This window comes from Narcine bancroftii, chromosome 2 (assembly GCF_036971445.1).
Source record: "Narcine bancroftii isolate sNarBan1 chromosome 2, sNarBan1.hap1, whole genome shotgun sequence".
Taxonomy (NCBI): domain Eukaryota; kingdom Metazoa; phylum Chordata; class Chondrichthyes; order Torpediniformes; family Narcinidae; genus Narcine; species Narcine bancroftii.
Window position 1 is genome coordinate 335,604,254 of NC_091470.1, and position 24,871 is coordinate 335,629,124.

Here is a 24,871-nt window from a genome sequence, read left to right on the forward strand (position 1 = left end):
CTGGATTTCAAGGCTGGGTACTAGCAAGTAACCTCATTGTGTGTGTGTGTGTGTGTGTGTGTGTGTGTGTGTGTGTGTGTGTGTGTGTGTGTGTGTGTGTGTGTGTGTGTGTGTGTGTGTGTGTGTGTGTGTGTGTGTGTGTGTGTGTGTGTGTGTGTGTGTGTGTGCCTTAGAGCCGATTAACTGTTTACCCTGGGACTGCCCCAGAGGCCGTTTTATTGTGTACTGTTTTAATAAAGCACATGTATTGTTGCACCACACTGTGTCCAGACTCGCTTGTCTGCTGAACCCCAAAATGAACCCTTTCCACACAATACAGCAAGGTAAATTGTTTCCAGGCCAGGTAGTACCTCCAGTTCTGTACCACTTCAACAGTGGCTTGGGCCTCCTTCTCAACAGAGGAGTGTCGAATTTCGGGGCTTTGGAGGGTGTGGGAAAAGAAAGCAACGGTCTGCCCACCTGGTTAAGTGTGGCAGCCAGAGTGAAGTCTGACGCATCACTCTCGACCTGGAACAGGATGGATTCATCCATAGTGTACAAAGTGGCTTTGGCAATGTCTGCCTTGATGCAGCTGAAGGCTGCACCGGCCTCTGGTGTTAGGGGAAAGAGGTGGATTTAATGATGGGGCAGGCATTAATTGGGGACTCACTGGGCATAGTAAAAGAAAACTCCTAGGCACCTTTTCAGGAACTTGAGGCTGTGGGGGAAGGGGAGTTCCAGGTGCAGGCCCATGTGGTCAGGGTCATGACCAATGTTCTCAATGACACAGCCGGGTTGTGCAAAATACATATTTAACCTGATGGCACATGAGGCTAAGGAGCTTGGCAGTGTAGAGGAATTTTTGAAGATTGGTGTTGTGGTCCTGCAGGTCATGACTACAGATGATAACATTGTCAAAATACGGAAATATGGCCTGCAGCTGGTACTGATCTACCATGCGGTCCGTTTCCCATTGGTGATGCCGAAGGGGACTCTCAGGAAATGATAGAGGCAGTTGTCTGCCTTGAACCCAGCATATTGGCAATCCTCCAGGCAGATGGGGAGCTAATGGTATGCCGATTTTAGGTTGATGGCAGAGAAGACGTGATATTATGCGATTTGGTTCACCATATCAGATATACAGGGAAGCAGGGGTAGGTGTCCAGTTGCATGTTCAAAGATGTTTTAAAAAATTACTTGCACAATTAGTATCAACAAACAGTATAGTTAGAGGGGCCATTTACATGAAAGAATATCTTAGGAAGAGGATTCCCTGTGCCCTGATACTTGAAATCTTCACCCTTGATCAGACCTTGGGATTCCAAACTTCAATGTCACAAAACCAATCAACTCCAGGCCTAACTCAGACTCATTCTCCTAACCACAGTTCTGTTTCAAGTCCTCCCATAGAGATGCTGGAATCTGTGACCTACCTTTCCTCTTTTATCACTCCACCAATGCACACATGTTATTCTCATATGAAAGGCCCTTTGTCCCTTGTAATATTACAGCCTCATGCTTGAAAGAATGTTACCAACAGTAGGATGTGGACAAAACTTTTGTTCATCCCTTTAGACCATTGCTTAGAAGTATCTATTTCTGCACTAAAGAATTGGTGAGCTCAGTTTGTAATTAAGGCACACTTTTACTACCTCAGGATTACCGAACCATCTAAGATATTTTAAAAAAATATATGCTGTACGGAGCAGTAATGTGATAATGATCAGATGACATTTTAAAAAGTTGATATGGAAATATTGGCCAGGATATTGGAGGAGGATGTATGTGTTTTTTTTTCAAAACACTGCCTGCCAAGTGATGTGCCCAGCTTAAGTACTGGATGAAGCAAAAGTTTCCTCCTATACTGGAATGTTCTGAGGTTTTGTCCCCATCACAATCCCTGTTCAATAAATAGATTCATCCTTCTATCTGGAACAGAACCATCTGATCTCAGCTTTACAATCATGTTAATCCCAAATTGATCTGTGGGCTTCACATTTGTGGCATCGCAAACTGCATGTTTCTACCCTCCAACATCACTTTCGTCTGCTCATGCATCAGTTCCCATGATAGTGAAATCAGTATCCATGTCTACTCAGGAATATTTTGATGTAAGCTTTTCTCTCTTCCCTCATTTCATTCCCTGTAAACTTGTCATGTTAAACTCTATTATCTTTGTCATGTAAGTTGCACTGACCCGATAGTCCATCATCTTAAAGTTGTCAGGGTAGTTCAGATGCCTTAACAGCAGTATTGCTAGTGTAGACTCAGAAGGAGTGGGGAACTGGACCTTTTAAGCCCCTTTTACACTTGCCAGTGATCCCAGGAATCTAACGCCAATTGGCTTTAAAGTGGCAAGTGTGAAAGCAAAATCTGCTCAATGCTGGCTCAGGTGACATTATCTCACACCGGGGATTTCTGGCCTCAACCCCTAGTACAATCCCTGGCATCTACAGACGTCATTGTTGAGATCAGGCAAGTGTGAAACTGGCAGTAGCATTCCAGGCACTTCCTATTTAAGGTAGAACAGACCAAACGTCGGGGATAAACCCTTGCAAGTATGAAAGCGTTCAGTGTCCCAGTTCGGAGTGGACGTGTGAAAGGTCAAACCCCCATTCCTATCCCAGGACACTGAATGGCCTATTTACTGGGATGCAAGTGTGAAAGGGGCTTAAATCTTGGAGTAAACCTTACAGAACAGGAAACCACAGCAGGAGGCCAGTCTCCAACTTGGGGCTCAGCAGCCAAAAGTGTGATACAAGGCTGCAGGCTGCTGGTACCCAGCTTCTGGGAGCCAGGTATTGGGTCTAAGATTTGAGAAGAAGCAATGGTGAGCAGGGATCCCGAAGGATACCAGGCACTGGCAGCTTCTCCACACTTCATGGGTTTGGAACCAGGGTTCGAGGAGTTTCAACTTGGATGCCTTCAGGCAGAAGATAAAGAATCCTAAAGTCCAGCACCTCTGGATACAAGAACAGTTTTTATCCAATAGCTATTATACTCTTGAACTTCGCTGTATTACTCTAACCATAACCTTAATCTAGGATCACCTAGATTAAGGTTATGGACTATAGTTTGGACTATTGTAGAGTCACTCTTTCTTCTTCTGCAAATTGCATCTTTAAATATTTATCTGTCTATCGTATTATATTTATTATATTTTCTCTGTCTTGGCATATTGTGTAAATTTAATGTATACTATAGTAGCTGGTGTATCGTATGTATCAGTTTGCTTCAAAGGTTCAAAGATTCCTTTTATTGTCACATAATAATACATTAAAATGTAATGGACATGATATCCTTTAACTTTTGTCTGTCATAAAAGCAAACAAAGAGTCATCATGAGCATTGTCCAAATGCCTCCAACAATAGGAGAAAGATAAGCAAAAGAAAGTCCCTTCGGAGTTACTAAGGGTCTATGGATTCATCTCCAGTGCTCGCTCTGCCTCTGTAACAGCACAGACTCCAGTTCAAACACTGGCAAACTGAGCCAGATCCAATCCTCCAATTTGATCAGGAACCCCTCAGCCCCAAGGTCCTTCAGGAGCCCTTCTTCCCTCTTGAATCCCAAATCCAGTACCTCATTTTCAAGAGCCAGTCCCCAGCAGCCCACAGCCACAAATCACCAACAGCCCGTAGTCTGTGTGGGTCTGTCAGCCACCGAGCCTCTTTCCAGTCTGCTGCCAAGGTCACTATCCTGTAGCATCGCCTCCTAAGCTTCTCCTTCTAAATGAAGCGTATTCACCCCGTTTCTGGTGCTCTGACTGGATCCACTGCTCCCCTGGATTCTGCAACCCCTCGTGGTGCACTGCCCAGCAGAGGTGCCATTATCTTGGGCACAGACCATGAGGTTGCAGGATTTTTCAGAAAGCACTGTTGACTACAGCATGTAAGAATCTTGGTGCGTTTGTGCATTATGACAAAAATCATTATTAATTAGATTCTATTGCTCTCAACTCCTCAATTTTTAACATTTAAAAATTTATTTTATACGTAAAGCACAGTGACATGAGCCTGTTCTGCCCAATTATACCCAATTACCCTACAACCCCTCAATATGTTTTGAAGGGTGGGGGGAAACTGGAGTCTCTTGCGGAAAATCCTCACAGTCACTGGAAGAATGTTCAAATTCCTTACAGGCAGGGTTGGGTTCAAACCCTGGTCCTGATGGCTGGAGCTGTAACAGCATTGTGCTAACTGCTACATTAACCGTGCTGCTTAATCTGTCAGAATGTATCTAACTCTACCTTAAATCACTTCCCCCACCCTCTGAGATGGAGGATTCCAAGACAGCAGTGAGCAGTAGATCAACGATCACTGGTGAATGCCCAGGAGTAGTTCAGGATTCTGCCATGGCCAAATTGTGAATTTTGCAATGCATCAACCAACATAAAAGCTATTTGAATTGGGAGGATGTACACAGGAAGAAGAAATTGGAATCTGATAAGTAAGAACTATTTTACAAAGCTTCATCTTAAGATTATAAACATAAGTTGGAAGATTTACTGCCTCTATGTATTCTGTTCTCACTAGTCCGCCATCAGATGCATTACATTACAGTCCTTGAGGCAACCAAATATTAATGATTACAAAACCCAGATTTGCTGCAGACTAGAAACTGTGTTCTACATGGAGAATCTTCCTTGAGGAGGGCATATGAAGTGTTGCATTGAGATCCTTTTGAATTTTGTGGAACTTAGATTGCCCACAGCAGGATATGGAAGTATCTTGGAATTCCAAGAAGGATGGAATTTTGAAACCTATTGTTCCATGTTGGTTTAGATGTATTTCTTTAGGATCTAGATGGTGGTCTTTTGGCTCATCATATCGATGCCAGCTCACAGAACAATGCCAAACCACTACTATTTTTTCTTGCAGTTAAACAAGAAAGTCTTCAAATGCTGTGCAACACACAAAAGTGTATTATTTTTCTTGAAACCTATTCCCATCAACTTTTCAGAGAATCTAGGTTCCTGTACATCAGGGCATTTAGTGTGGCCAATTAACTTATCACAGTCATGCTTTTGGGATATATGAAAACATTGAAGCACCTGGAGGCCCTGGCTGAGCCCAAATCACTGAGAGGCAGCAGCTCTGTAAGTGGCTTCACTCGGCTGCCCCTTTTATCCATGTCTAGTCCTTTCACTTTTCCATTACATTTTAGTCACATTGAAAATCCAATCTTTTATATGATGTTTTGAAACTTCTGTCTTAAAATTTTCCTGTCCAATTCAAAAGAAAATCTCAAAATCTAACCTTTATCTGTAAATGTTCCACTCTGTATTTGCACGAGCCACTAAAAATATACCAAAGCTATGCTTTGTAGGAAGACATTGTCCCTCATGTCCTGCCAATACTTATCTCTTGGTCATTAAAACAAGTTGCTGTTTGTGGGATATTACCTATATTGCGGGACATTGTGCATAGTACAATATATAACTCATTGGTAGTACCTCATTTAGGTAGGAAAGTGTCTACTAAAAATGTTAAATTATTACATCTGCAAGCATTGGGAATCTTCTGTACTTTTCCCTTCATGTTTCTGATGTTTATAACACTCAACAAATGGAGAAAATCATCCCTCATATATTTTTTCTTAATAGTCTTTATTTCAAATGGGATTATTTCATAAGACTTCTTTATCTCCACTACTGAGAAAAGGGCTACTTCTCATTGTGGGTAGGGTTCTTGTTCCATTAAGTCATCAGAACAGGGGAAATTCCCAGGCAAAACCTCTGTTTCCTGAAAAGCTATATGTCTGTCTGGCAATTTCATTCTCAATTTCTCTGCCTTGATGGAGTGGTAGTTCTGCCTTTGGCATTCTGTGAAACTATTCCAGGGGTTTAAGAACATATAATCTCCCTTGTATTTTTGTATCTGAGTCACTGTTGAACAGATTGCTTTTCAGAGGAGAATAGAACATAAATAATAAAACAGAGTACAGGGCACAGCTCAGAAACAGGCCATTTGAACCATGATTTCTGCACCAAGCGTGATGCCCGAATTCAACAAAAATTCTGCTGTTCGTACATCATAAATATCTCTCTATCACCTGCATGTCCCTATGTCTGTTTAGAAGCCTCTTAAATGCTGACATGTGATCTGCTTCCACCACTACCCTCAGCAGTCCTGTGTAATAAACATGCCCCACACATCTGTAAACTATCATGGACCCACAACACCTTTTCATTATAAACTCTCCAGGACCCACAACACCTTCTCATTAGTCAGGAAGGTCCAGCAGCATCTAAAATATATTTTGGGAGGGCAAGCTACCAGCCTACAACTTGACAACATTTTATACTAGCACAATTGACAGTTTGACTGCATTTATTATGTGGTACAGTACGGCAGCTGCAAAGCATCGAACTGGATGTCAATATGCAGGATCATCAAAACAGCTGAGAAGGTCACTGGGGTCTACCCATCACACAGTATCTTTGACCTACTCCAATCGACGAGTAAAGGAGCATCAAAATCAGGACTCCTAGGCTGGGAAATATTTCCATTCTGCAGGCTGTGTGATTGTAGAATAGTATCCTGAATAGTATCCTGCATCTTTGGGTCTCTTATAAATGAAATGAGTAAATAGTTTCAAAATATGTATTTATATTTATTTTAAATTATTATCGGTGTGTATATACAGTATGTGATTATTATGTGCAGGGTAGTCTATGTGTTTGTGTGCATACAGTGGTCAGGAGAAACACTGTTTCATCTGGTTATATATGTAGTCTGATGGTGATAAACTTGGACTTGATATTGTGTAATCCTGGCAGCATTGTGGTAAATGTCTTCTGTACCATTCCAAAACCTCCACATCCTTCCTTTAATGGGAACAACAGAAATGCGAACAATATTGAAGTTTGGCTTAACTAAAATTTTATATAGTTGCAATGCGACTTCCTTGTACTTAATGCCCTGACCAATAAAGACAAACAAACCATAAACTTTCTTTGCCACCCTGTCTACTTGCTGCCTCTTTCAAGCAAATGACCTGAACCTCCAGATCTCTCTGCGCGTAAGGCTAAGAATCCATCCACTAACCATATATTTTCACCCTTACCTTTGATCTCCAAAAGTAACACCTCCCACTTGTTAGATTAACCTCCACTTCTCTGCCCATGCCTGCAACTGATCTACCTTATGTTGTAATTTTTGATAACCTCTGCACCAACCACAACTCCACCGATCCTCATTTGCAAGCATACTAACCCACCAACTACTTTTTCATGCAAGTCATTTATATATATCATAAACAAATGAGGTGCACCAAAGAAGAGGTACAAGGACTGCCTAAAGAAATCTCTTGCTGCCTGCCCCATTGACCACCGCCAGTGGGTTGATATCACCTCAAATGGTGCATCTTGGCGCCTCACAGTTTAGTGGGCAGCAACCTCCTTTGAAGAAGACCACAGAGCCCACCTCACTGACAAAAGGCAAAGGAGGAAAAACTCAACACCCAACCCCAACCGACCAATTTTCCCTTGCAACCGCTGCAACTGTGTCTGCCTGTCCCGCATCGGACTTGTCAGCCACAAACGAGCCTGCAGCTGACGTGGACATTACCCCTCCATAAATCTTTGTCTGCGAAGCCAAGCCAAAGAAACAAATGAGGTCTCAGCGCCAATCTGTATGGAACACCATTGGTCACGGACCTTCAGCCAGAATAACACCCTGCAGCTACTCCTTCTGTTTTCTGTGGACAAGCCAATTCTGAATTCATATGAGAATTGAAATGTTTCAGATGTACAGAGGAATTCTCCCTGTAATCTTCTTTCACAACAATTTGAGAAATTTTCTGAAAAATTTCACGATTCCTATTGAAGGTGGGGCTGATCTTTCCTCATGCTGAAGGCAGCGGGTTTTGCCAGGATACATTTTAAAGTCATGGAAACAGGCCCTCGGGCCTGTTAAATCCACATTGACCACCAAGCATATGTTTGCACTACTCCCGTCCCACCCCAACCTGTTTTATTTTCTCCAGTTTCTACTACTTGTATAAAAATGAGGAGCAATTTAAAGTCACCTACCATCTTGCTTGCCTTTTGTCACGTGAGAGGAAACTAAAGCAAACAGAGGAACCCCAAGCAGTCACAAGGAAAATCTGTAAGCGCCAAAGAAGCAGCACCAGAGGGCAGGATTGAAACCTATGGGCAGGGCAGTGAGGCAGAATCTTTACTGATGCGGCACTTTAAGTTCCAAGACTCTCAAAAATTTAACTTCTTTAGAGTCACTATCTCGAAGGATCTTTCCTGGACCCAAACCACTCGTGGCATCATGAAGAAAGCACCTCAACTTCCCAAAGAGTTTGTGGGAGTTTGGCCTGACATCAGAAACCTTGGTAAATTTCCACAAATGTGCGGTGGAATGTGTGCTGACCGGCTGCATCACGGTCCAGTGTGGGGACACCTAAACCCCTGAGCGTAAAGCCCTGCAAAAGGTAGTGGATACAGCCCAGGACATGACAAGTCAAACCTTCCTGACCATCGAAAGGGAACGCTGCCATCGGAGAGTAGCAGCAATCATCAAGGATGCACATCACTCAGCCCACGTTCTGATCTTGCTGCTACCATCGAGACTCGCACCACCAGGTTCAGGAACAGCAGCTACCCTTTCACTAGCAGATGCCTCAACAACAAAAAAAACTCAATCAGGGACTCATTTAAGAACTCTTAGTTTTGCACTTTATTTATTTATTTTCTCTGTATTGCAGTCAGTTTGTTTACATTTCTTTATTTGTTTACACGTGAGTACAGTTTTCTTTTGCACTACCATTAAGTGGTAATTCTGCCTCAACCACAGGAAAAAGAATCTCAGGGTTGTATGTGAGGTCATATATGCATTCAAACAATAAATCTGAAATCTGAACTCTGAATCTGTGATCCCTGTTTTTCTAGATACCAACCAACATTTGGATATCCGTTTTAAAAAATTGTTAACCTGTTGCCTAATATGGGTTAAGCAAATCAATATGGTTGTGGAATTAATGCGATGAGTGGCCTTCTTCTGTGTTGCAAATATTCCATGACGTAGAAAGTCAAAAACAAACAAAACACTACCCTGGTTTCAATTGATATCGACATGCTTCCACGAGAATCATTGTGTTGATGTGAAGTTCACAGTCGTACATTCATTTAACATTTAGCACCCTTCAGTAATTTAGGAAATAAAGTGCTCACAATTAAAAAAAATCTCATGCTTAATTTCATTTCATTATTTCACAAACACACAAGGTTAAAGTTTACATGTGTCCTCCATCCAAAAATAGGTATTACAATCACATGGCTAAATAAAATCACATGTTAAAATCAAAACTGCAATTAGCTACATCTGGAGTCCTAGTTAGCCACAAGTGACTGGTGATCTATATATTGAAAAATGCTACCTTAAACTGCTCAGAGCTCTTAACACATGAGGCTCATTCCTGGCTGATCACCTTCCATAAATAGGCTCACTTTTTGATAAAGCCTCCTTTCTTCTTGCTGCCTGTGCTTGCAATGTGTGAACAAATAATTTAATCTAATCGGGTCTTTACATATTAGCATGATTCCACGAAGGCTCTTAGAGAACAGACCTTCAAACAACCAAATCATTTTTTTAATGAATCTGGGAAAATCAGTCAAATCTACAGATGGAGATTTGAGTTGTACTTCATTAAAAGACAGTTTTGTACAAAGCAATAGGTGTCAGGTTCAGACCCCTGAGCTGTGTTTAGTTAAGCTCCTTTTATGCTGGTACTGTTTTAATCTGGATTCCAGATGTTTATATTACTCACTTCAGCTGCCTTATCCTAATTGTGAAACCACAATAAAATAGGGTGTATTGTCAGGTGCAGGCAATAAGCAGCCTGGAATTATGAGTGCAAGATGGCAAGTCACGCAGAATCCAGGGTAAAACAAGACTGTTATGGACCAGGTGTTATGGATTTAACAGTCCTAATTGAGAAAACAAAAATAATGAGCTTTTGAAGAGCTGTAACAAGGAAGAAATTAGACAAAATGTTTATAGGCCAGGTAAGTCCCAGATGGGGCCTATTGGTGAGTTTCATGTCTCTTATTCTAAAGACGTGGAATGGTATCCGTGATGCTACAGTGCAATTGAACCTTGATGTTGAAAGTTTCAGTATTTTGGGAGGGTGGTTAAACTTGGTCTTGAGAGGAAAAATACATCAAATGGCCTAACTCTGCTCCTATGGCCTTATGGTCTCAAAACTTAATTGCATCACTCAAAGCAAAAGAACATAAGAATTTTCACTACTGCAAGTCAATCTTGGCATTCCCTCAGCAGTCTGTCTGTGCTCTGTCTTCTCCACCTCCACAGTGAGGCCAAAACCCAAGTAGAGGAAGGATACTTCATGTAGATGCTTAGGTAGTCTACAGCCCATTAATATGAATATTAAATCTTCTAATTTCAGGTAACCTGTGTTCCTTTCTCCTCCCACCAGTCTAACCAAGTTCTCTCTCCCTTTAGTCATGTCTTCCATTGGTTACCACCACTATCCCAACCCCTCCCCCCACCACCCACTGCACCTTATTAAAAAAACCCATCACTCTCACTCACATAACTCTTTAACTGGTTTTCTTCTCCCTTGGTTTATCCTTCAATCCAATTCTGTTCCTGATTCCTTCTGTCCCCATCCTTCCCTGTAGGGTTTCACTTATCTCCTCACATTTTCAATCTCTACCCTTCCACCTCCTTTCCCCCCCAGCAGGCTACATTTGCCTTTTTTTTCTTATCACCAGCCTCTGTCTGGCTGCTATCCTCTAAACTCTCTGTCCTGATGCAGACTTCCTCCTGATCATATCAGCGGTTTGGATCTGGAGCTTGGGGTACTGGTGGTTTTTAACTGGTGTCTTTGTGGATGCAGAGGCTGTGGGAGTGCTGGTGGCAAATCCACAGACACTCGGTCGGTGCAGGCAGTGCTCATGGTGACTCTTTGTTTATCTCATGGCAGCCAAAAGCTGAAGCATATCATGTATATTATATTTTTAATGTATTATTATGTAACAATTAAATTTGAAGCTTTGAGAGTCTCAATCTGAAACATCAACCATCCATTTGCCTCCATAGATGCAGCTTGACCAACTGAATTCTTCCAGCAGTTTGATTCCAATCAAAAGATCACTTTATCTTATTGTAGTTTATCAGGTCCTGCTACATAGAAACCAGGAATACAGATGGAGGCAAACATTGCCAGGTCCATCACAGGTTCTGGCATTCAATCCATTGAATAAAATGATATAACGTGCATATAAAAAGGCAGCCAACAGCATCAAGGACCCCCATCACTCTGATCTCAGCCTCTTCTGACTGCTGCCTTCAGGCAGAAGGTACAGAAAGAAGCCTAAAGACCAGCACTTCAAGGTTCAAGACAGTTACTTCCCCACAGCTCTCAAGGTCTTGATCCTCACCTTGTTATATTAATCAGGGACTGCTCTGAATTACTGCCAAGTCACTTTATAATCTGTAATAACTGTGAATACTGCATATATATTTTTTTGTATTTATTGTCTCTTTTTAATTCAAGTAATACATACTAATGAAGTCTTTTTTTCTGAAATACCTGTTTGGCTCCAGCAAGTACATCTGTTGCTATGGAATGGGTTAATAAAATTATGATGAAATATATCTTAAAAGATATCGATGTGAGGGTTTAGTTTAAGTATTAGTTTACGTACACTTCACAACAGACATTAACATTTCGCAAAAGACATCTCAATTGAAATCCAAAAGCTATGCCTTAGCAAAGACTCTTGTCGTGTATCTCAGAAATTTTACTAAAACGGATCTTGGTTTTTGTTGTGACTGTGGTTTCGGGGCGAGTGTTTTGTGTGCCCTTTCTATTTCCATTCCTTCCTGTATTTCTGGCATTCCTAGGACCTTCGGGATCCATTCTTTCATAAATTCTTTCATATCTGTGCCTTCTTCATCTTCCTTTAGGCCCAATATCTTGATGTTGTTTCGCCTACTATAATTTTCCATTATATCCATCTTCTGAGCTAACAACTCTTGTGACTCTTTAACTTTTGTGTCACTGTCTTCCAATTTTCTTCTTAAGTCATTCATTTCCATTTCTACAGCCGTTTCTCATTCTTCCACATTTTCTAATCTTTTCCCTATTTCTGTCATGACTAGCTCTATTCTACTCACTTTTTCTTCTGTACTTTTCATTTTTCTTTTCATTTCACTAAATTCTAATGTCGACAATTCTTTTAATGCTCTCATTTGTTCATGAATTTTTTTTAATCTCTATCCTGTCAATCTATTTTAACTTCTGTTTCTCTGTGCAGATCTTGGTCTTCTTCCTCTTCTTCTGTGTCTGCACCTGTGTTTGTGTATTCTTTTTCTCTTCCTTGTATCTGTGACTCTTCTGACTTTCCTGATGAGTTGCTTGCCCCACTTTGCTGGGCTTCTTCTTGCTTGGCTTCTTGCTGTTGGTTCTCTTCTTCTGGGCTACTCATCTGTTGGGCCTCCTGCTGCTGCTCTTCTTTCCTATCACTCCCTTTCCTGTCGCTTTCCTCTTCTTCCAGCTGAAAGCCCTGGTGTCGGGCATCCCTCAGCTGGTCGCGCTGTGTTTGCCTGCTCCTCAGCTGGGCCCCCCTCCCATCGGTGTTCTCCTTTTCCTTAGTGAACACACTGGTCACGCATGCGCAGTTGCGCACTTTTGTTTAGCTCAGAGAGCCATTTTTGCAGTCCAGTGTTCGGGGGGTCGCGACTCTGTGGGGTCGTCACCAACCTTGGAGAACAGGATCTCTTCTCCATGACAGCTCTCTGTTTCTTCATGCAGGTAAGGCCTTCTTCTTTTTCTTCCGGCGTCTTTTCTTATTTTTTTCCCGTTGTTTTTACTTTTTCCTTCTTGGGTGCCATTTTCTTTCTTTTCTTTACAACTTTATCTTTTATTTGTTATGTTTTGTGTTTCTTGAACTTTGTATTTTCTTCACTTTATTTCTTCTTTTCAGGAGAAAGCTGGTATTCCCCTACTGGCCACTACTCCATCACGTGACTCCTCCCCTTAGCAAAGACTCTATGGTGACTTTGAAGCATACTTATGAAGACTTCACAAGTAGGTGTTAATTGGACTGATGTTGTGGAATTGAAATGGTCTTTAAAGTGACAGATGTCCAGTCTCAAAAATTGATTAATCTTTTGCCTGGTAGCAGTGATCCAAGTCTGGTTGAAGTTTGCTGTTCTAAAAGGGGTCATTTGGTTTTGCAAACAGAGAGAGAGAAAAAAATGCTATTATTTTTGGGGAGAGAGAGAGAGAGAGTTTCAGTTTACAGCAGGGGTTCGTGTTGGTCGGCAAGTTTTGCAGACCTGATATAAGACCCGATTTGAAGATAGGTTTTGAGTTCTGAGTTCAGCCTATTCTAAACCCTTGTAGTCAATTGCAAGAGGATGTGGCTGGTTAATGTGTTTCTTCTGAAATAGAGGAAAAATAAGAACTCTTTGTGGTAATCTGGAGGAAGTTATCTTTTGGAAAAACTGACGAGAGAGTAAGTTTCTTCGGCAAGACACTGAACTGGCTGATTGAAGGAGATCAGTTTGTGTGTGTTAATGAACAATGAATATCTCTCTCTGAAACCAACAAAGACCTTCCTTTGCAGTGACAATTTAAATTAAAGCACCAGAGCCTGATGAAGATCAGAAATGTTAAATTCTGTGCACCGTATGGAAAATTGCCTGATACCAGTGAACTTGGAGAAGTGAAAAGTGAATGAACGGACAGTGAAACAAAGAACTCTTCTGAACACATACACATTACATACATGTGCACTTAAAATTAGAAGGGGTTAAGTTAGGTTAATAGCAATGTTAAATATTGATCTTATTATTATGTTTGCAGAAAATTAAAGACTTTTTTGTTTAAGTAACCATTGTCTTGCTGCTGGTTTTTAGAGTTCTCTGGGCTCATAACAATGTAACTTGTACAATGTATATGACAATAAACTTGTTATCATTATATCATTATATCTATCTTCAACTTTATAAGAGCAATTGCATTTCAGAACAATTGAATTAACTATAAAGGCTTTAGCATGACATTACATTGGTGGAAGTTTTTGTTTCTTTAACCCTGGTCTTGATTTGGCCACATCCAGCCTTATTACTAACCGTGTTATTACTAACCAGATCTATGGTGTTGGCCTGAGGCTCATTAACCAATTTGAAGAAGAATAGGTTTCTCACAAGAATTGCCAGGCTGATTTCCAATAGTTTGACCTTTTATCAAGTGTTAACAATGAATTCTGTCTATGCTGTGAACTTTCCTGGCACCTGGCAAGGGAGATTTACTGAACTGTGTGGTGATGGAATTAACTTAGTATCACCAGATTTGAAGTCATTAGCCAAGCTGATCTCATCATTCCATCTGAATGTAATCATTCAGTTCTTGTACTCACAGTGTCATCATGCTCAGGGTTTTCTCCATGTTAATCTGATGAGGTCAACAGAACTTATAGTTTAAAGAGGATATTTTTGGAAAATGAGCAGCCATGGAAAAGGTGGGGGGAGGGGGGTGTAGAGAATGAGAGAGTGCTCAGGAAAGCAAAGAAGATGGATGAAAAGTGAAGAGGCAGAACAAATGAACATGGTGCAACTGAAGAAAAAAAACATCAAAATGATAAAGGTGGGGGGATGTGGAAACAGAAGGAGGAAGAGGAAGCATGGGACTGAGGGTGAATGTAACGAATGAGAAGGCCAAAGCAACAGAGGTTTCAGCGCTCAACCCAAAGCTTAAAGTGAGGAATAAGAGCAGAAAATGCAGGAACAACTCAGCAGGTTGGGCTGCCCCCGCCCCCGCCCCCGCCCCCAAGGAGACAGAAACAAAGGGAACATTTCAGGGCACTGAACTCTGCCCAAAACTGAAAACTATAAACACCTGAATATAAAGGTAGGGGAGAGGGGAGGAGGAAACGAGAGAGGAAGGAGAAGTTAGCAGTCAATGCCTAGTGCAAATACCTGACACCTTGTGGGGATCAAACTGGGAGGCCTGGAAACCACGCGGCACTAGATGGTGGGAAAGACAAATAACCTGGAAGGACAAGTGTCTGTGAAAGGGAGCCTGGGTGATCACATGGTCATGGAGCAGGGATAACAGAGTGGGAGCAGTGTGGCAATGGGACTATATTTGACTGTTCTGTTTGTTACATGATTTTTAACTCGTGGAAAATTAATCAAACACATTAATCCCTCTCTAGCAATTCATCCACAACACAACTGGGCATTCAGCAAACTAAATTTTCTCTTATGCTAAAGTTTGGGGATGATAATTCCAAAGTTTCTTGTTCCACACGCTTGCAAACTGGCTATACTTGCAAACTAGCTGCCAGACAAAAGTGCTTTTAAGTTTAGTAACTTTGCTTTTCAGGTGCAGATTGGTCAATTTGACTTTGAAACAACTTCTGAGGCTTGGTTCTTCTGAGACTTGACATTTCTGTCAAAATGTTTAACGATACAGCACAATAGAATGCCCTTCCAGCCCATGAACCTCATGCTGCCCGATTTCCTCCAATGAACCTAACAACCCTGTACATTTTGGACGGTGGACCACCAGGAGAAAACCCTTGTAGTTCACAGGGAGAATGTACAAACTCCTTACAGACAGTGCCAGCTTTGAACCCGGCCTGCTGGTGCTGTAACAACGTTGCGCTAACCATTACGCTCACTGTGCGTTTTGTATGAGGTTATATGACCTCACCATCCTTTGCAAAGTCAAATGAATTGCTGGTACAACAAGGCAAAACTGTAGAAATCAGAAATCCTGAGGTGTGAGATAAATAAAACCACCATTAGTGGACAAAGTGGGAGAAGTTTAAAAGGATGCTTAAAATATGTGTAATATCATTCTGGAGTAAAAGTCGGTCTAAGTTACAATAACCATGAAACTACAGGACTGTTGTAAAAAGGCTGTCTACTTCATAATGTTTTATATGAATGGAGATATGCTATTCGTACCCTGTCTGGCCTATGTATGAATAACAATGTGGTTGTCCAAAATATCTTAGCAAGCTTCTCAGTTCTATCAAATCCCTATGAAAAATTATGTGGCCCGGTAATATAAAAAACATGATTTAATTTTCATCATAGTGTAAGGCAATAGGTAATTTCCTTAGTTAGGATTTAAATAAATAAATCATCATTTTCACAAAGCAACATTTCACTTCACTTCCCCCACCTCCTCAAACTATTTAGGGCTCAGTTCCATGATGGTTCTTCTAGCTCAGGGCAAAAAATAACAGGTAGGCTGCTTGCCATGTCGCTGGTGGGAAGAGTGATGGATTTATTCCTTCACCTCTATATCTCTCTGCTTATGTGCACAAGAATAATGCAAAGATAGTCCACAGGGATCTGGGCCCAGACATTCATCTGTGTCATTTCTCTGCATGCTGGCAATCCCCCTGATGTGGTTCCAGAAAATTCCAAAATTTCTCAGAATCGGTTCCAAAACAGCACTTCTGAACTCCCACACGTAGGGCTGCTTTATTTCATGAACAGCTGAATTAGGGAGAAGCATCCCACATCGTTAACCCTCCGCAGTTCTGAATTTTGCAATGCCAGGATGTAGCATTATATGTGATATATCTCTGCAGGGACACCCTGCAAGGATTGTGAGGGAGGGCAACATCAACTTTCACCTTGAGAACAATAACAACACATGAACCATAATGGTACTAGATGGTAATTCACTATCACCAACTGTTAGTTAGTTCATAGGAATGAGTAATGAATGCAGACCTAGATAGATATGGCAACAGCTTGTTGATGAGATGAAAACAAAATGTTTGCTTGGAGGTTTGATTGTCCCATTACACTCATAATTAATTTGTATTTTCGCACTTTTATGAATTGAGTCATAAAACAACTTTCCAATATCACTGGAAGTCTCTTCCCCAGCGCACAAGTATTATATTATTGTTTAGTCAACATTAAAATTGCAATCTACTACAACTGACTGCTTCCTAATTGGCTTTCTACTCATAATGTATTAAGGATTTTATTCTAGTTTGGAATAAGTATGAATAATCTCCAATAAAGTTTACCTCGGGTGTCATTTCATCAGAATGGATCCTGCATTTTTCCTTTTCTTTTACATGCTTAGATCTGCTGTTATCAGTTTTGATTGGACCTTCACTGCATGTTCAGATTTTCAGATTTATTGTCAGAGTTCATACATGACCTCGCACACAACCCTGAGATTCCTTTTTCCTGTAGGCATGTCAGAATTACCACTAATTGGTAGTGCCAAAAATAAATTGTACACAGCATAAACCTGCAAACAAAGAACTGTTAACAGATAACCAATCCAAACAAATTGACTGTGCAATACAGAGAGAACAAAAAGAAAATCAATAAAGTGCATGTCCTTAAAAGAGTCTCTGATTGAGTTTGTCGTTGAGGAGTCTGATGGTGGAGGGGTAGCAGCTGTTCCTGAACCTGGTGGTGCGAGTCTTGTGCCACCTAGACCTCTTTCCTGATGGCAGCAGCGAGATAAGAGCAAGTGCTGGGTGGTGAGGGTCTTTGATGATTGCTGCTGCTCTCCAATGGCAGCATTCCCTGTAGATGTACTCAATAGTGGGGAGGGTTGTCGGTGATGTCCTGACTGTGTCGACTACCTTTTGGAGGGCTTTGTGCTCAGGGGTATTGGTGTTTCCATACCAGACCGTGATGCAGCTGGACAGCACACTTACTACCAGACATCAGTAGAAATTTTCCAGGTTTTCTGATGTCATATCTGCAAACTCCTGAGGAAGTAGAGGTGCTAATGTGCTTTCTTCACAATGTCATTAGTGTGTTTGGTCCAGGAAAGATCCTCTGAAATAGTGACTTCCAAGAACTTAAAATTTGCCCACCCTCTCCACCTCTGATCCCCCAATGATTGTATACCTCTGACTTTCCTTTCCTGAAATCAACAATCAGCTCTTTAGTTTTGGTGATATTGAGTACAAGGTTGTTATTGGTTCAATATACCCACACTCCTGTTCGGCTCCGAATCATGGGTCCTCTACCGGCATCACCTACGGCTCCTAGAACGCTTCCACCAGCGTTGTCTCCGCTCCATCCTCAACATCCATTGGAGCGCTTTCATCCCTAACGTCGAAGTACTCGAGATGGCAGAGGTCGACAGCATCGAGTCCACGCTGCTGAAGATCCAGCTGCGCTGGGTGGGTCACGTCTCCAGAATGGAGGACCATCGCCTTCCCAAGATCGTGTTATATGGCGAGCTCTCCACTGGCCACCGTGACAGAGGTGCACCAAAGAAAAGGTACAAGGACTGCCTAAAGAAATCTCTTGGTGCCTGCCACATTGACCACCGCCAGTGGGCTGATATCGCCTCAAACCGTGCATCTTGGCGCCTCACAGTTTGGCGGGCAGCAACCTCCTTTGAAGAAGACCGCAGAGCCCACCTCACTGACAAAAGGCAAAGGAGGAAAAACCCAACACCCAACCCCAACCAACCAATTTTCCCCTGCAGCCGCTGCAACCGTGTCTGCCTGTCCCGCATCGGACTTGTCAGCCACAAACGAGCCTGCAGCTGACGTGGACTTTTACCCCCTCCATAAATCTTCGTCCGCGAAGCCAAGCCAAAGAAGAACTATATACTGCACTTCTGTTTTATTGTAAGTCTCTTTTTCTTCTTGCACTACCTATGTAGAGCTGACTTGCCTGGATAGCATGCAAAACAAAGATTTACACTGTATTGGTACATTTGGCAATAAAAACGGCAATAATTCAAAGATTCCATATATGAGACTTAAAGTATTGATACCTATTCTTTTTCTTCCCAATGCAGTCCATTCAAACAAAACTTTAACCTTCTAGATATTTATCCCCTTTCATGAAATTATTCCTCTATCACCTCATGGCTAATTATAGCCCCTCTTCCACTGACATTCCAGTTAATAGCTTGAGCAGTGTCCAGGGATAGGAAGCCCTTTGTGCAGTTTCCACTGGGCCACCCTTAACTGAGACACTAATTGCTTTTTCATTGAATACACTCATCGCCGGGGACCAGAGTGTTCTACCTTCAAATGGAAATGGGTGAATTTCTGCTGTTCCTTTTCCATTGGTTTTATCAGCATGCCGGCATCAGCAAATGCCAGGGATATGAGTAGAGGAAGAGTTGGTTAATTCCCAGTGTGAAATTATGTCATTTAACGCCAGCATTCAGACAGTGTTCCTTTTCTACTGGACCCTGTCACAGTAAATTCCCAGTTAATTCCTGGGACAGGGTGCCAGTGGAAAAGGGGCTTATGTAAATTCTACCATTCATGATAAACTGAGATGAGGAGTGGAAGAGGAGAATTATGGGCAATTTCCTGTTTACACTAGAAGCACAGATATCATGAGGGAAATTGCTAATTTCCCATGATCTTAAACCAGAAGTTGTCAACAAAGATCAGATCTGACTGAATGTTTTAAAAGAGATTTTATCATCTACATTATACTTCTAAAAAGTTAACCCCAGGCTCTGCCATTGTTTGCTTCATGCATCCAACCTATTACCAATTCTGACACTTTGGAAGATGTGGAGATATTGTGCTACCCAATGAGGTCATTCCCAGCTACAAGTCAAATAGGTTTTGTCCCACCACCAATTTTCCCTCTACACTTCTTCTCATGGCTGCTGCATAGCCATGACCAAGGTGAGGAGAAACTCACAAGGCGTCAGGACCAGACAACATACCTGGTTGGCTACTGAAGACTGCACAGACCAATTGACAGAGATCTTCATGGACATCTTCAGCACCTCACTGCAGCAGTCCATTATTCCCATAGCATTCAAGACAGCCATGATCATCCCAGTACCCAAGAGAATGACAATAATAGGCCTCAATGACTACCGCCTTATGACACTGAACTCCAACATTATGAAGTGCTTTGAACATCTAGTGATGGAATGCATCAAAGCACAACTCCCAGGGTTGCTGGATCCATTTAAATTTGCCTTTAGAAGAATCCATTCCACACATTATGCTTCATTGTCCCTTCATTCCATCCTGACCCACCTGGAAAATGATGCCTCTTTCTTTCTTTTTCAATCTTTCTATTAACATTTCATAATATACACAGCATAAGATTAGAAACAACACAATTAAAATGGCATGTTCAAGTCTACATAGAATAAGTATCATATATAAATTCCAATGAATGAAAATGTGACATATTAGAAATAATATTGTAAATGGAATATATTTGGGAGATAAAATGGTAAAATGAGTTAGGTTACATACATACACACACTTTAAAACAGATTTTATTTGAAATACTGAAGAATTCATATTCAATGACTTTACAGAAACTATGGAGAGTGTTATGCACATTTCACAAGTAGGTGCTAATTGAAATGATGTCATGAAATGAATAGACCATTGTCTTGGACAGGAGTCAGGTCAGCTGTGTTGGACTTCTCAATAAAGTGCTCACTCAAAGGTCAATGAGAAGTTTGTTTACCTAAAAAAAACAGATGGGAGCAGAAGTCTAACTCCTATTGTTTGCTGAAGAAGGAGGGGGTTTTGCAAGTGTGAGAGAGAAAAGGACATGTGGCTAGTAGTTGGTATCTCAGATGAAGAGAGAGAGAGAGAGAGAGAGAGAGAGAGAGAGAGACAGCTGAACAGTGCAAGCCAGGAAGCTTGTTGGTACTGAAACAGAAACTCCAGTGCGGCGGATGGCTGTAATTGCTATCTGTCTGATGTTTCTCTTGGAATAAGTTGAACAGAAAGAAACTCTGTGGTAGCCTGAAAGAAAGAGGTTAATATCTGGAGAACCCTGATGGGGCAAGTTTCATCAGTAAGACATTGAGGTGACTAATGGTGATACTTCAGTTGTGGAAATCCTGGAACAACAAATCTCTCTCTTCAAACCTTCAAAGAACCTTCCTGAGTGGTAAACATGTTAAATTCTGTGCACAGTATAAGAATTGCCTGCAATCAATGAACCTGGAAGAATGAGAAGTGAGATTGAACTGTGAACCAAAGAACTTTTCTTAAATTTACATACACATTACATACACGTGCACTTAGAATTAGAAAGGGGTTAAGTTGGGTAGTTAAGTTAATAGAGATAAGTTAAATTTTGATTCTGTTTTCATGTTTAAAAATAATCAAAAACAACTTTTGTTTAAGTAACTACTTGTCTTGGTGAATGTCTATTGCTGCTGGGTTTTGGGGTTGTAGAGCACATTGAAAAAATCAAAGGCTTGTTGATCCAAACCGAGGCTTTTATTAACTAGAAGACTGGAGTGTATCACATGTAGGTCGACCAGTCCAGAATGACCTGGTCTGGCTAGGAGCAACCCTTTAAAACCTGCCAGTAGGTTTTAAAGCCAATCACAATAATCCTACACTACAATCTATACATATACACATTGGTGATAGAATCTGTACTATCACAGGGGTCCTTTGGGCTCATAACTATATATATATATATATATATATATATATATATATCTTCTTCTTTGGCTTGGCTTCGCGGACGAAGATTTATGGAGGGGGTAAAAAGTCCACGTCAGCTGCAGGCTCGTTTGTGGCTGACAAGTCCAATGCGGGACAGGCAGACACGGTTGCAGCAGTTGCAGGGGAAAATTGGTTGGTTGGGGTTGGGTGTTGGGTTTTTCCTCCTTTGCCTTTTGTCAGTGAGGTGGGCTCTGCGGTCTTCTTCAAAGGAGGTTGCTGCCCGCCAAACTGTGAGGCGCCAAGATGCACGGTTTGAGGCGATATCAGCCCACTGGCGGTGGTCAATGTGGCAGGCACCAAGAGATTTCTTTAGGCAGTCCTTGTACCTTTTCTTTGGTGCACCTCTGTCACGGTGGCCAGTGGAGAGCTCGCCATATAACACGATCTTGGGAAGGCGATGGTCCTCCATTCTGGAGAAGTGACCCATCCAGCGCAGCTGGATCTTCAGCAGCGTGGACTCGATGCTGTCGACCTCTGCAATCTCGAGTACTTCGACGTTAGGGATGAAAGCGCTCCAATGGATGTTGAGGATGGAGCGGAGACAACGCTGGTGGAAGCGTTCTAGGAGCCGTAGGTGGTGCCGGTAGAGGACCCATGATTCGGAGCCGAACAGGATTGTGGGTATGACAACGGCTCTGTATACGCTTATCTTTGTGAGGTTTTTCAGTTGGTTGTTTTTCCAGACTCTTTTGTGTAGTCTTCCAAAGGCGCTATTTGCCTTGGCGAGTCTGTTGTCTATCTCATTGTCGATCCTTGCATCTGATGAAATGGTGCAGCCGAGATAGGTAAACTGGTTAACCGTTTTGAGTTTTGTGTGCCCGATGGGGCTGGTAGTCATGGTGGGGAGCTGGCTGATGGAGGACCTCAGTTTTCTTCAGGCTATATATATATATATATATAGAAATATATATATATATATATATATATATATATATTAGAAATATATATATATAAAACCCCAACTAATTTACTAAAAAAAAATTAAAAAACAACTGTGCAGCCTATTCCGAAGAACTATTGAATAGTTTAAAACATAGCTCTGGTTCACACATACAGATAACAAAAATGCCAAGAATTATATTACATCTGTTTCTTCAAATTTAGTAGTCGTATCTAAAATACGACTTATGATTTTTTTTTCTAGATTTAAGAAAGACATAAGAATGCCATTGAAATAATATAGGAGAATCAAAGTCTTTTCATTTAAGTAAAATGGCTCCTCTAGCTAATAGTGTAGAAAAAGCTATAACATGATATGGGGAAGCAGGTAAACAACTTACATTTGTAATTCCAAAAAGTACAGTAAAGTAGTTAGGTTACCATTACCTTACCATTAGGTTGTAGTTGAATAACCAGTATCATTGACAGAGTTTAAAAACTATCTTTCCAAAATTTTTATAACATGGGACATGACCAAAACATATGAGTCAATGAAGCCACATCATTATAGCATCTATCACAAGTAGAGCTCATATTAGGAAAGATGAGAGCCAGTTTATCTTTAGACATATAAGTTCTATTAACTATTTAAACTGTATTAAAGAATGATGTGCACAAAGCAAAGAAGTATTAATGAGTCTAGTAATTATTCCCCATGTTTCAGGAGATAATGTTAGTTGAAGTTCCGATTCCCATGTTTGTTGAATCTTATCCATGGGGAATGATCTCAAATTTAATATAGGAGTATAAATAGTACCAATTAAGCCCTTCTGGAAGGGGTTTAACCAGCACAAAACATCAAGTAAATCTGGTTGTTGTAATGTTGGATAATTATACTTTACCACATTCAGGAAATCGCTAATCTGTAGATATCTAAAAAAAAATGTGTGCATGGCAAATTATATTTGGTAGAAAGTTCAAAAGATATGAAACCACCATCAACAAATAATCTACAAAAGAGATAATTCCTTTCATCTTCCAAATCAGAAAGGTTTGGTCAAGAGCAGATGGTGTAAAAAAATAATTAAGATATATAATATTAGCCAAGGCAAAAATTTTTAGTCCAAAAAAACCTTTGAAATTGAAACCAAATACAGCATGAATATTTAATAATTGGATTGGAAATATACTTACTGATCTTAGATTGTTTAAAAGGTAATGCTGGTCCTATAAAAGAAGCTAAGGAATAATTCTGGACAGCTTTCAATTCCAAATGTTCCCAGAATGGATAATCAAATTTATCAAAATAATAAATCCAAAAAAATAATAAAGCAAACATTAACTGGCCAATAGTAAAATCTCAAATTCGTTAAGGCCATACCACCAATCTTCTTAGGTTTCTGTAAGTGAAGCTTATTCAATCTGGCCCCCTTACCATTCCAAATATAAGATGAAATCTTAGAATTAATATTATTAAAATAAGATTTTGGAATAAAAATTGGGACAGCTTGAAATAGGTATAAAAATGTAGGTAATATTATCATTTTAACAGCATTAATACGAACAATCCAAGACAAGGTCAATGGGGACCATCTAGTAAAAGATTGTTTCACAAAATCTAATAAAGGAGAAAATTTTAATTTAAACATATCTTTAAATTTCCTGGTGATTTTAACACCAAAATTAAGTAAAATTCTCTTTACCAATCTTAAATAGCATAGGATCATGTGAATTTTTTTTAGAAATAGTTAACTTTTATGAAAATGTAGTTTATATCCAGAAAAATTCCCAAAATCCGATAGTCTATCTGAAAGATAGACTAAATCTGCATATAGAGAGATTTTATGTACTTCATCTCCTCTTCTAATTCCTTGAATCTCATTTGAATTAGGGAATGCATTTGCTAGGGGTTCTCAAGCCAGATTAAAAAGCAAAGGGCTGAGGGTAAGACTTGTCTATCACCTCAAAACAATTTGAGTCAGGAAGATTTCTGAATATTAGTAATAACCACTGCAGTTGGTTTAAAATAAAGTAACTTAAACCAGGAATTGAATCCAAAACCAAATTTGAACCTTCCCAACATTTTAAACAAGTATAGGTACACAATCCTTTATCCGAAACCCTTGGGGGTCAGTGTGTTCCGAATTTTGGATTTTTCCCGATTTCGGAACAAAAGCCAGCTACCCCAGATTTACGCCTACCTGAATTGTGCTGCCATATCCATCCCCTTCCAATCACACTGGCATCTCTCTTCTCCCTGCCCACCTGATTTGCGCTTCCGTTTCTCTTCCCCCCGCCTGAGTCGTGCTGCCGTCTCTCCCCCCGCCCGCCTGCCTGAGTTGTGCTGCCATCTCTCCCTCCCGCCCACCCGAGTTGCGCTGCTATCTCTTTCCCCCCCCCACTCAAGCTAGTCCCGCTGCTCTCTCTCTCTCTCTCTCTCTCTCTCTCTGCTGTACCAGCGTCAGGAAAAAAATGCCGGTTTTTGGAGCTTTCCAAAATTTAGATGTTGGATCAAGGTTTGTGAACCTGTATCATTCAACTCTATCAAAAATATTTTC